Source organism: Hemiscyllium ocellatum, chromosome 17, assembly GCF_020745735.1.
Source record: "Hemiscyllium ocellatum isolate sHemOce1 chromosome 17, sHemOce1.pat.X.cur, whole genome shotgun sequence".
NCBI lineage: Eukaryota > Metazoa > Chordata > Chondrichthyes > Orectolobiformes > Hemiscylliidae > Hemiscyllium > Hemiscyllium ocellatum.
In genome coordinates, this window is record NC_083417.1 from 53,417,011 (window position 1) to 53,430,748 (window position 13,738).

General features: G+C 39.4%; 1 protein-coding gene across 2 annotated transcripts in view; it reads right to left on the reverse strand.

Moving 5' to 3' along the window:
- Positions 1–11,535, reverse strand: part of LOC132823744 (glucose-fructose oxidoreductase domain-containing protein 2-like) — a 46,031-nt gene extending 34,496 nt beyond the window's left edge. Inside the window, exon 1 of one of the 2 annotated variants that reach the window (XM_060837743.1) lies at positions 11,287–11,535. The gene's annotated coding sequence lies outside the window, so the exon portion shown is untranslated. Of the gene's footprint in view, positions 1–484; positions 637–11,286 lie in introns of those variants that run through there. The other variant, XM_060837744.1, reaches the window with a different exon arrangement.
- Positions 11,536–13,738: the final 2,203 nt, after the last annotated feature.

A 13,738-nucleotide genomic window follows, 5' to 3' on the forward strand; every position in this document is an offset into this window, starting at 1 on the left:
TGGTGACGAATGTATACGTCGATCGAGTTCAGCTATACAATCCAAGGTTCTTTATTCCTCCCATCATTGTAACATCCAGAAGCTTTGATTTAGCAGTGATTTGTATAGCAGACAAAATAAATCACATGTGTTTATATGTGGATCTAACAAAGAAGGAAATGCACAGGTCTGACACAGGATCATTTGGTTTCATGCAACACTTCAGAGTGTGTCAGACAGCAGCCTGGAAATTAACCATTTTTCGACTGTTGGAAGGAGTTTCAATTTGGAGTCGAGTTTGAGAAGACTGATGCAAATTATATAAAGTATTTGAAATTTAAACTGAATGTACAGTATTCATTGCAGCTGTAGTGGATTTTAAAATGGAAAGCAATGGTAATATGATGTCCTCAATTAGTTGCGATTTCACATAGCGAGTGAACATTTCAGGCACCCGATTGTTCTGTTACCAAGCTGACTTAAACTAAAAGCTCTTGTAGCTCACCTTTGCTCATTGAGTCTTTTGAAATGTCACGTATTGAATTCCACTGAGTGTCGTTCATCTGATGTTGTGTATGTTTTCTTTCAAGTGCTTTTGTCAACACAATGCTGTGCTAGAACTATGTGATTAACTTGCTTGTAGTTGCAATGGTACAATTCACATGGTGAAGAAAGATCATCGTTTTCTGACTTGCTGTAAAGCATGGAAAACAAATGACAGATGTCCTTGTGATATATTGCAATGTGTTAGTATAATTTTGCTTGCGTCATCATGTATAGACACCAAGATGTGGTCTGTAAAGTCCCATTTTCTCACTATCACATTCAATATTTCAGCCAGATTTTCCGCTGCATGTTGTTCTGCCATAATTTCAGTTTCTAGAACTGCAGATTAAAGCTCCAAATTCTCAACATAATAGCAAGTAACAGTCATGTAGCTTTCTGTACTTAATGCAGTCCAGCAATTGGTGGGGAAAGCTATAGTAACGGCATATTCTAAATTTTACCGCAAAGGTGTCACAGTGTTCTCATCACATATCACTAGACGTCTGTCTCACAGGCACATTGCATTCATGTTCTACAAAATTCATCAACGCATGAAAACCTGCATCCTCAGTGACACAACCAGCATATCCATGGTGATGTATGCACATTACACGTTGAATTCTTTCTTTGTCATAACAAAAATGCTTTCGGTTTCACTGCATTTATAGCTTTTCTTTCATTACTATTTGAAATTTAAACACTTCAGAACTGCACTGGTGCTGTTCATATACCCCAGCATTGAACTCAACAGTTTACATTTAATGGTGTTTTCCTCCATTTTTGCAAAATTATTCCAGTCTCCTTTTTGATCTATCTTCAGAATATGGGTGAACTCAAGCAATGGTAAGATGATGTCCTCAATTAGTTGTGATTTCACATAGTGAGTGAACATTTCAGGCATCTGATTGTTGTTACCAAGCTGACTAAAACTAAAGCTCTTGTAGCGCACCTTTGCTCAATGAGTCTTTCGAAAATGTCACGTATTGAATTCCAATGAGTGTCGTTCATCTGATGTTGTGTATGTTTTCTTTCAAGTGCTTTTGTCAACACAGTGCTGTGCTAGAACTATGTGACTAACTTGCTTGTAGCTGCAATGATACAATTCACATGGTGAAGAAAGATCACAGTTTTTTGACTTGCTGTAAAGGAATCCTTTACCTGAAAACCTCAGGACCAGCTGTTTCTCAGATAAAAGATATTTTTGATTTTCGGATAGATCCAAAATATGTATAGGTCCTTCCAGGTCTAAATGGGGGGGGGGAAAAGAAACTTTGCTTGTTTCCAACAGACTCAAATGAGTTGAAGAGCAAATTTTTATCTTTGCCAAAAAGGTCACAAACACATCTGTAGGCATGCTGAGTTCAGGCCTTTGGAAAACAGTTTTACTATTAGATCTGTTCAGACGAAGTGAAATCATTTTCCAAGTTCAGATTTCTACAGGACTGTTTGGGTCCAATTGGATTTGCTTTCGAGAGTGCCCTCAATTTGTTTTTAGGTCTTTGATTTTTGGATAGGAACACTTGACCAGCATTATTGATTTTATTTAACGTAACAAAACTATTTACCCAATCTATTTTAAATATTAACATGTTAATGGCAAAACCAATGATAATTGATTAAGCAGTTATTATTCTGGATGGAATGATGACAGTGGTTAGCACTGGTGACTAATAGCCCCAGAAACACTGTTCGATTCCATCCTTGGGTGACTGTGTGGAGTTTGCACTTTTCCCCACATTTGTGTGGGTTTCCTCTGGGTGTCCCAGTTTCCTTCCACAGTCCAAAGATACGCAGATCATGTGGATTAGCCATGAGAATTTCAGGGTTACAAGGATAGGGTAAGGGGGTGGGTCTAGTGTTGGATGCTGCGAGAATTGGTTTTTAAAAAATCACAACACCAGGTTATAGTCCAACAGGTTTATTTGGAAGCAGTAGCTTTCGGAGCGCTGCTTCTTCATCAGGTGGTTGTGGAGAATAAGATTGTAAGACACAGAATTTATAGCGAACGTTTACATTATGATGTAACTGAAATTATATATTGAAAAGACCTGGATTGTTTGTTAAGTCTCTCATCTTTTAGAAAGACCATGTTGGTTTCAGTTCTTACATTTGAAAAAAAGTTTTGAGATTTACATAAAGTTCACTTGAGAATGTAACTTAATAATTGGTGTCATGTCAGCCCAGATAAGGTATTGAAGGTGTTAGCTGTCTGTGGCACAATGTAAAGAAGGATTTACAGATTCTTAGATTGATTCATGCAGTTTTTGAACAAAGTAAAAATGTAATTCTGCAAGTACAAATTCACCCCACAAACGTGAGAGAGAGAGAGAGAGAGAGAGAACAAGAGAGAGTGCGGGCGAGAGTGAGAGAGAGCGAGACACTCCAAGGCGGACTGCGTGACAGGCAACAACAAAAAGTGGAAGAGCAGAAACAGATAGCCAAGTTCGGTACCCATGGGGATGGCCTCAACTGGGACCCTGGGTTCATGTCACACTACAGGTGACCCCATTGCACCACACACACACACAAACGCTTGTGTGGTGAATTTGTACTTGCAGAATTACATGGTACTTTGCTCAAAACCTGCATGAATTCACGAAAGATTCTGTAAATCTGTTTCTTAGATTAGAATCAGTCTGACCATTGTGGCACAGACAGCTTAACAGGGAGTTAACACCATCAATATCGTATCTGGGCTGACATGACACCAACTGTTACAGTTCACTTGAGAATGTAACTTTTTAAAAAAGTTTTGGTGATTTACAAGTGAAAGAACTGAAAGCAACATGGTCATTCTAAAAGATGAGAGACTTAAACAATCAAAGTATTTTTCAATATATAAATTCAGTTACATCACACTGTAAACTTTTGCTATAAATTCTGTGTCTTACAATCTTATTCTCCACAACCAATTTATGAAGGATCAGCGCTCCGAAAGCTAGTGCTTCCAAATAAACCTGTTGGACTATAACCTGGTGTTGTGTGATTTTTAACTTTGTACACCCCAGTTCAACACTGGAGTCTCCAAATCGTGAGGATTGGTATGGATTCGATGGGTTGAATAGCCTGGTTCCACACTGTAGGGATTTAATGATTCTGTTTTACATCCCTAATTAAAATCATTACTTTGGAGAATAACATGCAAGTGAAAGAAGAGTTATGCAAGGAAAATTTAGTGCAGGGCAGGGTAAATAATGACAGTGTTTGAGTCAACTCAAAATCACAGCAGGCTGGATACACCTTAGCCTAAATGTGAATAAAAATCACAATGCAGATTTCAGTGGCAAAGATATGAGTGGAATGAATGCTGACATGTGGGTTGAAGCAGATGCAGATAGTTCTCTGATAATGCGCATTGCAGCAGCGCAATTTGCTGATAACGTTGCTGAGGAAATAAGCAATGATATTTTCAAGAATGCTGACCTTTCTGTTTGCAATAGCACGATTCCAGCTATGATCGTTTTGCACGCTTCATTCTGTGCATGCGCTGAAGTCTCCACACTTTTCTGTGCATATGCTAATGTCAGCTCCAGTCTTCATGCTGTTCTGTAATGCAACGATGTCAGCTGCCAACCACTTGATGAAGGAGCAGCGCTCTGAAAGCTAGTGCTTCCAATTAAACCTGTTGGACTATAACCTGGTGTTGTGTGAGTTTTAGCTGCCAATACAGCAGCTTTCTGAGAAATATACTATACAGAGAGCAGCTTTCTGAGAGAAATACATGGGGCAGCTTCCTGTGAAAGGTACACTATTCCCAGATTATCCCTTTTTTTTGAAAAGGTGGAGGGGCATAGTGACAAGAATGTTAGTAATATGTATCCTGGTGATATAATTGCAAGTGGTGAACACAAAAGAAAGGCTCTAACACTGAAGAGAAGCTAGATATTATAAAGCACTTTGAGCATCAGGACAAAATATGTGATATAGTTCACTTAACAGGAATAAGGGAATCTACCTTATGCACCATGATGACCCTGCATTAACAATAATTTTTTTTAAACACACTGTGTTAAATTGACTTTTGTTTCATTGATAAATATGATTTAGACCTTCATTCAGGCTGTGCTATACTTTGTTTTAGACTTTTAAGTGATTTCTGAGCAATTGTGAGTTGTATTTGTTGCTGGTCTACTTTTCCCATAGGCGTCATTATTTCTATTAAGTGATTTTCTATTAAGAGACATTTCGCTGGAACACAACTACAGCATTATAGAACTACCTGTAGCTTTCCTGAAGAGTAGGCTATGAGATATGGTCTAGGTCAGGTAAAAGCTACAAGTGATTCCAATATTCAACAAGTGACTGGTGTGTTCAAATCAAATCAGGGCAAGCAACATTACTGAATTCAGATATAGCAAATCAGAGACCACAAAGTAGTCTTACTGATGTAAATAAAACGATATATCAACGTTTGAATATAACCTGACACTTTCAGCTTATCTAGTCTACATGTGAAACACGATAACCTCAGGATAAATATACAAGCACAAAGAACTATATTATTGTCTTACATGCTAAACAGCAACAGCAACTTCCAAATGCGTGACAATTACTATCTAGAGAGGAACAGAGGGAAAAACACATGAGAACATTACCAGCTGCAAATTCTCCTCAAGCCACTTACCATGCTTACTTTGAAATACATTGCTGTCACTGCAACCTGGTCAAAATCCTAGAACTCCCACTCTAAAGACAGAGTGGATCAACCTGTGCCAAAATGGATATCAGCAATTCACTCACCTTCTCCAGGGCAATAAATACCAGTCCAACAAGTGATGCCCAGCCCATGAAAGAACAGGATGAAAAATAAAAGATTGAAAAGTCTGAGTTCCACATCAGATTAAATAAGAGAAAGGGTGGTATCAGGAAACTATGTCCATAAGATCAGAAAGTACTGGAGCACAATTAAGCCAAACAGTCCATCAAGTCTGCTCTGCCATTCGATCATGGTGAATATGTTTCTCAACCTCATTTTCTTGCCTTCTCCATGTAACCTCTGATCCCCTTACTAAGCAAGAACCTATCTATCTTCGTCTTGAATACACTCAATGACATGAGTTCCACAGATTCAGCACCCTCTGGCTGAAGAAATTCCTCATCTCAATTCTAAAGCGTCGTATCTTCACGGAGGCTGTGCCATCTGGTCCTAGTGTCTCCTCCTAGTGCAGGCATCACTTTCATGTCCACTCTATCCAGGCCTCTTAGTACTGTGAAGGTGTCATCTTCAAACTTAGCAACCACACTTTCAGTTCCTTCATCCAAATCGTTAAAGTATGTGAGTAGCTGTAGTTGGTTTTCATCTTGCCAATGTTAATCTATCAAGTTGCTGGACAAACGGCACAACTGTCTTAAAGTTCAGTGATGTTTCAGAGATAAAGAGGATAAAATTAATCTTTTATTGTTCATTAAATTTTCTGGATAGTCATTGTTATCTTTCCTATAAAGATGGAAATATATATCCTTCAATTTCAACTACTCCTTTATTATAAGTGGTATCAGATTTTAATTCATCTATTTATCTATAGCTGATCTCGAGACTATAGATCATTTTTACAATTTTATGGAATGATGGCTAACCTCTTGAATTTTAGTTAGAAACTGATGTTGGAGTTGCTAACATCAGAGGAGGTGTCATAATTTCCTTAGAAACCTGAACAGTGAGCAAGACGGGTGTACACAAAGCTCAAGAATTTTTCCTGCAGGAATGTGCCTTAATAATACATAATAATGCTAATGCTAAAGCAAGTCAAAACACTTGCCATGTTCCTACTTCAAATAAAGAAAATATGAACACAGCCACTTGTGCAGTTTTTTTTATGGAGAATACATTTCAAATACAACAACACAAGAATCTACACAATTGAAAATTAGATTTCTTAGCAAGTGAATGAGATTCTGCAGATCTATTCAGTTGTGGATTATAAAAGCTGTGACAATTTGATCTTCAACCAAAGGTATCTGTAAATCCAAGACAAGTTAAATTTGAAAGTTTGTTTCATCACTACTAATACTTAAAGCACACAACTTTAAAAATGTTCCAAGGTGCATCATAGGAACATTGTTCAATTTTGTTTGATAATCAGGTACATAATGGAGACAGATTAAAGCTCGGTCAAAGGTGGATTTTGAAGAATGTCTTAAAGGAGAAGAAGAAATAGGTAACTGGCATAAGGAGTGAATTTTATAGACTAGGGCTCAGGCAGCTAAAGACACAGCCACCAGTAGTGGAGTAACTAAAATAGGGTACTTAGAATTAGAAGGGTGCACAAACTTTGAGGAGTTGTTGAATATAGGGAAGTTAGAGAATTAGGCTGTGCAAAGCATGTAGGTTTTTGAAAACTAGGATGAGAAAAAAAAAAGAAGTGTGGTGGGACCAAGAGCTAATACTAGTCAACAAACAAAACTGGTGCAAAACAGGACAGGAGTTAGCTATTTAATGGCTCAGAACTATTTCACCAGTCAATATCATCACTAACCTGCAACCTACTTCCATATATTCACAGCCTTAATTAACAAAAATGCCAACTTTGCAATAACAGCCAACATTCAAATTGCCTTCCTAATTACTTGATATACCAGCAGACTAATATTACATAGCTGAGTGCAACCAGAAACCTCTCTAGAGCAGCATTTTGCAGTCTATCTTGCTTTGCTACTCCCTTTACCAAAGTGGATAACTGCACATTTTCCACCAATGTTTGCCCACACATTTGTAGTGTTGATATCTCTTTGCAGAAATCTTTGTATGTACTTCACAACTTGCCTTTCCATTTATCTTTACATCAGAGTCATTAATATTAATTGCAAACAGGTGCAGTCCCAACACTGATGTCTGTGTTACCCAACTAGTGGTTCCCCAGCTTGAAGATGTCTCATTTATTTTGACTATAATATGTTAGTTAGCCAATCTCCTATCCACCCGAATATACCACTCTGATACCATATGTTCTGCTACCAAAAGGTGCTGATAAATGATCTAGATCTTGGTGTGCAGGGCACAATTTCAAACTTTGCAGATGACAAAACTATGACAAGTGCACGATAGCACTTCAAAATGATACTGACACATTGATGGAGTGGGTATTTGAATGGTTATTGCACAGAAGTATTAAGTAATGCAAGGTGGTGCAAATTACAAGAAGATACTGTATAAAATATAGGGTACACAGGTGCAGAGAAACGTGCATGTATATGTGTGCAAGTTATTAAAAGGTAGCAGGACAGATAGAGAGCTGCTACTTTAGCATAAAATATTCTAGGCTTCTTAAATGAGGACATAATGCACAATAGCAGCGAAGATGTGATGAACATACACAAGACACTGGACAGACGTCAGTTGGAATTCTGTGTAGAGTTCTGGGCATCACACTATGGGAAGGATGTGAATACACTGGAGAAAGCACAGAATAGGTGTGAGAATGATTCCGTGATTGAGACACTTCGGTTACGAGGAAAGATTGGAAAATTTCTAACTGTTTTCCTTGGAGAGAAGACTAAGGAGATTTGATAGTTTTCAAAATCATGGAGGGGGCTGGAGAGAGCTGATAGGAAGAAAGTGATTCTGACTGTTTACAAGTCAGAAAAGATGGTACAGTTTTAAAACGTTTTGCAAAAGTAGGAAATGGAAGGTGAGAAAATCTCTCACAATTTGAATGCACTGCCTCAAGGTATTGTGGAGGCAGATTCAAATGAGGTATTCAAGATGGCATTATTATTATGGATGATTATTTAAGTAGAAACAATTTGGAGGGTTACGAAAGCAGTGTTTAGCAGCAGATTGAAATGCTCAGAAAGCAAATACATACGATGAGCTTGATGGCCTGCTTCTGCACTGTACCAACTTTCTGATTCTCTTGTAGTAACCATCAAATGCCTTTGCAAAACCAATAGATTATATCTAGTGTCTCTCCTTTAACTACCCTACCTTATATATCATTAATAGTATTTTCATAAATTTGTTAAATAGGATTTTTCTTGAATAAAAGAATGGTGGTTCCACTTAATTATATTAGGATATTCTAAATGTTATGGTGCTACCTCCTTAATAGCAGATTCCAGTAATTTCCCATTGATAGATGTTAAGCTAACTGACCTTTAGTTTGCTGCTATGTGTCCCCCTCCTTTCTTGAAAATGAATATTTTACTGATTTTTTTAAATCCAATGAGATAATTTTAAAACAAGAGGAATTTTGGAAACTCTGTAGTCAATGTATCCTCTACCTCTGCAGTCACATTTTTTAGGACCCTACTACACAGGGCATTAGGCCCAGGGACTTGTCAACATTTAGTCATGTTATTTTTCCCAGTACTTTTTCTCTAGTGTGTGTGATTATTTAAAGTTTGTATCTACATTTTATCAACTGATTTCTGGAACTGGACGTGATCAGGAATGAAAGACAGGTATATAATATGGATGTAGGTTTGATCACTGAGCTGGAAGGTTCGTTTTCAGACATATAATAGGTAACATCATCAGTGAGCCTCCGGATGAAGCACTGGTGGTATGGCCTGCTTTCTATTTATGTGTTTAGATCTCCTTGGGTTGTTGATGTCATTTCCTGCAGCGATGCCATTCCCTGTTCTTTTTCTTGGGGGCAGTAAATGGGATCAACGTCAATGTATTTGTCGACAGAATTCTGGTTGGAATGCCAAGCTTCTAGAAATTCTCGTGCATGTCTCGGTTTGTCTTGTCCGAGGTTGGATGTGTTGTCCCAATCGAAGTGATGAACATCAACTAGCCACAAAAACACATGACCTACTCTCACTAGTATCCTTACATATAAATGAGGAAGAACACCACTTCGACTGGGACAACACATCCACCCTAGGACAAACCAAACAGAGACACGCACGAAAATTCCTAGAAGCATGGCATTCCAACAGAAACTCTATCAACAAACACATCGACTTGGACCCGATTTACCACCCCTCGAGAAAGAGAACAGGAAATGACATCACCATTCCAAAGAACCTCAAACATATAAACAGAAAGCAGGAATCATCAGCAGTGCTTTGTCTGGAGGCTCACTGAAGATGTTACCTAGTGTGGTGACAAAACATCTGAAAATGAACCTTCCAGCTCAGCGAGCAAACCTACATCCAAAGTAAACTCCAATACCAAAACTGAGCAAAGGAACAGGCATTTAAAGATTTCATCACTGCCCCCATTCTAAAGACCAAATTACTTTTAAAATTCTCCTTCAAAATTTGCACATTGAAACAGCTTACAAGGGTTTAATGCACAGAATTCTAACAACCTCATGCACTCAGTGGTTTATCCTGTTTAATTCCTTTTACCATAGAAAGGTTAATAATATATCCAACTTCTACTCACTAACATCAAAATCTTATAATTAAACAAAAATTGATTTTTAAAAAGTTGAACCTACGTCAGATAACCTTATTGATGTGTTTCTTTCTTAAATGGATCTCTTTTTCTCAATTCAGCTTTGTATCTCACTTCCCTGAAGGAAGAGACTTAGATTGGTAACAGAAAAGAACCAGAGCAAATTCCAGCCATTTTCAAAAGTGGTCAGTCATTCTTCATCTGGAATAGCCTAGAAGACTTAACCACAGAGCATCACAAAACAACTGATCTCATTCTCACCATATATTCAATGCAATTTTCAGCAGACGGTAAAAATGAGGAGCAGGAATTGTGGCTGAGTGTTCCCCCACCCCCTCCAAAAAAAATCCAAGGAGACTGAAACCAGAACTAGCAACATGGCTAAGATGACTTAACTCAGCGCATTATCAATGCTTCATCGCACCATATTTAGAAGTGATGAATTCTAGATAATAGGAACACAAACAAATTAGTGATGGGATTTGAGAGAATGGAAAACTAAATTATTTCATTAGTCATTTACACTTCTTAGAAAATAATGTTACAGTCTAACAACACTTGACTTTCACATCCAGCATTACCTAAATTCACTGATTTATGCAATTCAACACCATCATAAGATAAAAATGTCACTGAATTGCAAGCTGTCGCTCGCACGAGCAGTTCATTTTGTATCCGACATAACATTTATAATAGCGCATCTACAATGCTCCACAACCCAGAGACAACTCTCAATTAGCCTATATATACTAGAGGATAAATTTAGACAGCTACCTGTCTACAATGGTTAGCTGTACTGAGAACCCCTTATGATCGATTTTTTTTTAAAATAACACGACGCAGACCAATAAAAATATTCCTGTGAAATAGTACAAAGCCACTCTTCCTACAGTTCGCACAAGCTAGACTGATCGAGTTTGTAATTCTTTCCCAAACACATTAATGTTAAAAGTTCCTGCTAGTCACACTAACAGTGTTACCAGATCATTCAAGAGAAATCCACTGAACGTGTTAGCGAGTGAAGTGAAAACTCCTATCTCCTTAAATAAAGATACAATGATAATGCAGCCGCCGGTATCGGTTGAAGTTATTCTTCATTCTCCAGTTCCACAGCCCGAGTGCTACCTTTATAAAAGGTGTTGCTATCAGTGAAGTGATCATGAACACAAGCCCCGGACTCCATGTGCCCCACATTACCGCAGTTCCCGGCCCAGAAGTCCAGCCCCTGGGCTCGCAGTCCCGATCGCCGGGACGCAGGACAGAGGGCTGCGGCAAAAAGATTTGCTTGGGGCCAAGTCGGCCGTTCACGCGTTTCCATCACCGCGGCAACCGCCAGGGCCTTGACTACACCCAAGATGCCGAACAATCCCAACCACCCAAATACCGAGCAGAGCACTTCCAATTCCAATCGTTACCATCAGCAGGAGGTGAATCACAGCGATCGCAGCGCTGCCTCAGGCTCATTGCCTGGTCAAGGCTCCGCCCTCATTTCGGTCAAATGGCGACGGGCCCGACAGGCACCAAGGGATCCGTCTGAGGTGACTGAGCCTCAGCTCGCTGCAACCGCCGCCATGAGGAAACCGCTGTCCACGAGCTCCAGCAACACAGGACTGACCCCGCGCGCCGGTCAACGCTCCTCGGCTGACGGTATTGTGCAGGCGTGCCGGATCCGCCCACTGTGTGACGTCACAGACGACCAGCACCGGGTTGTCATGATACGGCGCATGTGTGTTCTCCAATGCTGCTCAGCTACTGACGTCAGAGCAACACTCCACTCTTATTAATACTATTTGCATCATAGAGTCCGTCCACTGTTCGTAGAGCTTAGTGACCGCGCCCCCGTTTGCGTTTATTAGCATATCACCACCAACCTGCACTGTCCTGATTGGTCAATATGTTGAAATATTTCTTTTTGTTTTGAGCGTGGATCTTTTCTCATTTATTTTCGTTTTGTCACCGTATCCCATTCAAACATAGTCTAAACATTGCAAACAATCAAAACCTATTTTAAAATGTCATGTTTCTCTCAAAAACGTGGGAAAAGGTTGGGTAAATTGCCTGGCGGTCATTGAAGTGTAAATGTTGTGCAACACCAGATAGATTGCATGCCCATAAACTTGCGACGGCGCCATTATTTTGGGTCAAGGTGTTGAGCAACTAATGAAAAGCAGAATGAGGATAATGGAATTATCTTCATGAATTCTCTGCTCGAAGAGAAGAAGCGCCACAACCTACACTAGAGTAAAGAGACAAGTCCCAAATCTTCCTTTTGCACCTGAAGAGCTGCCAAACCTGAGAAAAATCTGAAAATGCTCAGAAGGCCAGACATTTCTGAAGAGAGAAAGAATTAAGTCTCCAAGTTTCAATGACCTTTCATCAGCCCTGGGAAAATTTAAGAGATATAAGTTTTGAGCATAGGATGGTTAGGACAAGCGCATTAGGTGAAAACTGGACAGATTCGATGACAGTGGAGTCAGTCTAACGGGACCAAAAGAAATAATGATGTGCCCAGAAAGGTGGAAAGGTTTAAGGTTTGTGTAAAGATTTGTAGCTCGGGTGCCGGTTACAGTTGTTGAGGATATGTTCGCCAAGCTGGGAATTTGGTTTGCTGACATTTTGTTCCCTTTTCTAGAAGACATCCTCAGTAATGTTGAGCCTCCTATGAAGCGCTGCTGTACTGTGTTGGTTGGAATTTTGCCCACATCAAGTGGACAGGCAGGAGGCCGGAAGAACACAGCAAGCCAGGCACACCAGGAGATAGAGAAGTTGACGTTTTGAGTCTCACCCTTCTTCAGAACTAATGTCTCTAACATCAAGTGGACCACTGTCTGAAAACAAAACTAGGATGAAAAACAAAATTCGCAAAAGGAAACAAAATGGGGCTTTATTATCAGAGTTGATGATGTGAACTCCATGTTGAATATGGAAGGTTGCAAAGTGTCTAATCAAATATTGAGGTCCTTTTCCTCAAACTGACACTGAGACTCAATGGAGCATCAAGAATAGTAATGTCAATAGGCAAGCAAAATGGAGCATCAAAATGACAGGCCGATGAAGCTAGGGAGTCATGCTTGTGAAGGGAATGGAAGTGTGGTGAGAAATTGTCACCCCATCTGTGTTCCCAATGTAGAACAATGAATACAACACACAGAATTGAAAGAAGTGCAAGCAAATTGCTGCTTCTCTTAGAAATAGTGTTTTGGGCCTGCAGCTTGGGAGAGAGGAGTGAAAAGGCCAAATGCTATATTTCTGGTATCTAGATGAAAACATTTAGTCATAGAGTCATAGAGATGTACAGCACAGAGTAATAAAGGAATAGATCACAGTAAGGAAGGAACAGTCATTTTAGAATACTGAAAGACGAGGGTTGAATAAGATGTATTTGGTGATGGCAGCACAATGGAGATGTTGGGAAATTATCTGTTGAATGTAGAGTTTGGTCACATAGAAGGTGAAGACAAGGGAAACTTTATTGTGGTTTCGGTTAGGGTGCAGAGCGTAGTGGAGAGGTGAAAACCTTGCCGATTACACTAGGGAATTATTTTCGATTGTTCAAAAAGTAAGATATGTCAGTAATGCTGGCGAGTAAGGTTGCAACTTGAGAACAGATGTGCGAAAGATGGAGGATACTAGCGAATAGAATGGGTCTCTACATGATATAGTATGTGAGGAAGTGTTACCCCCTCCCACCATTGGAATTCATTGGAACTGCACCTCTGGCACAAAAACTCTTATCAGGCAGAACTGGCACCGCTGACAAGCGATGGACATAGATGACTTCCAAATGGCATTCAGTGAAGCGTTGACTGCTGACTGTCAAGATGGGAAAAGACCACAAAGCTGTCAGCATTTGCACTAAGTCCAAAT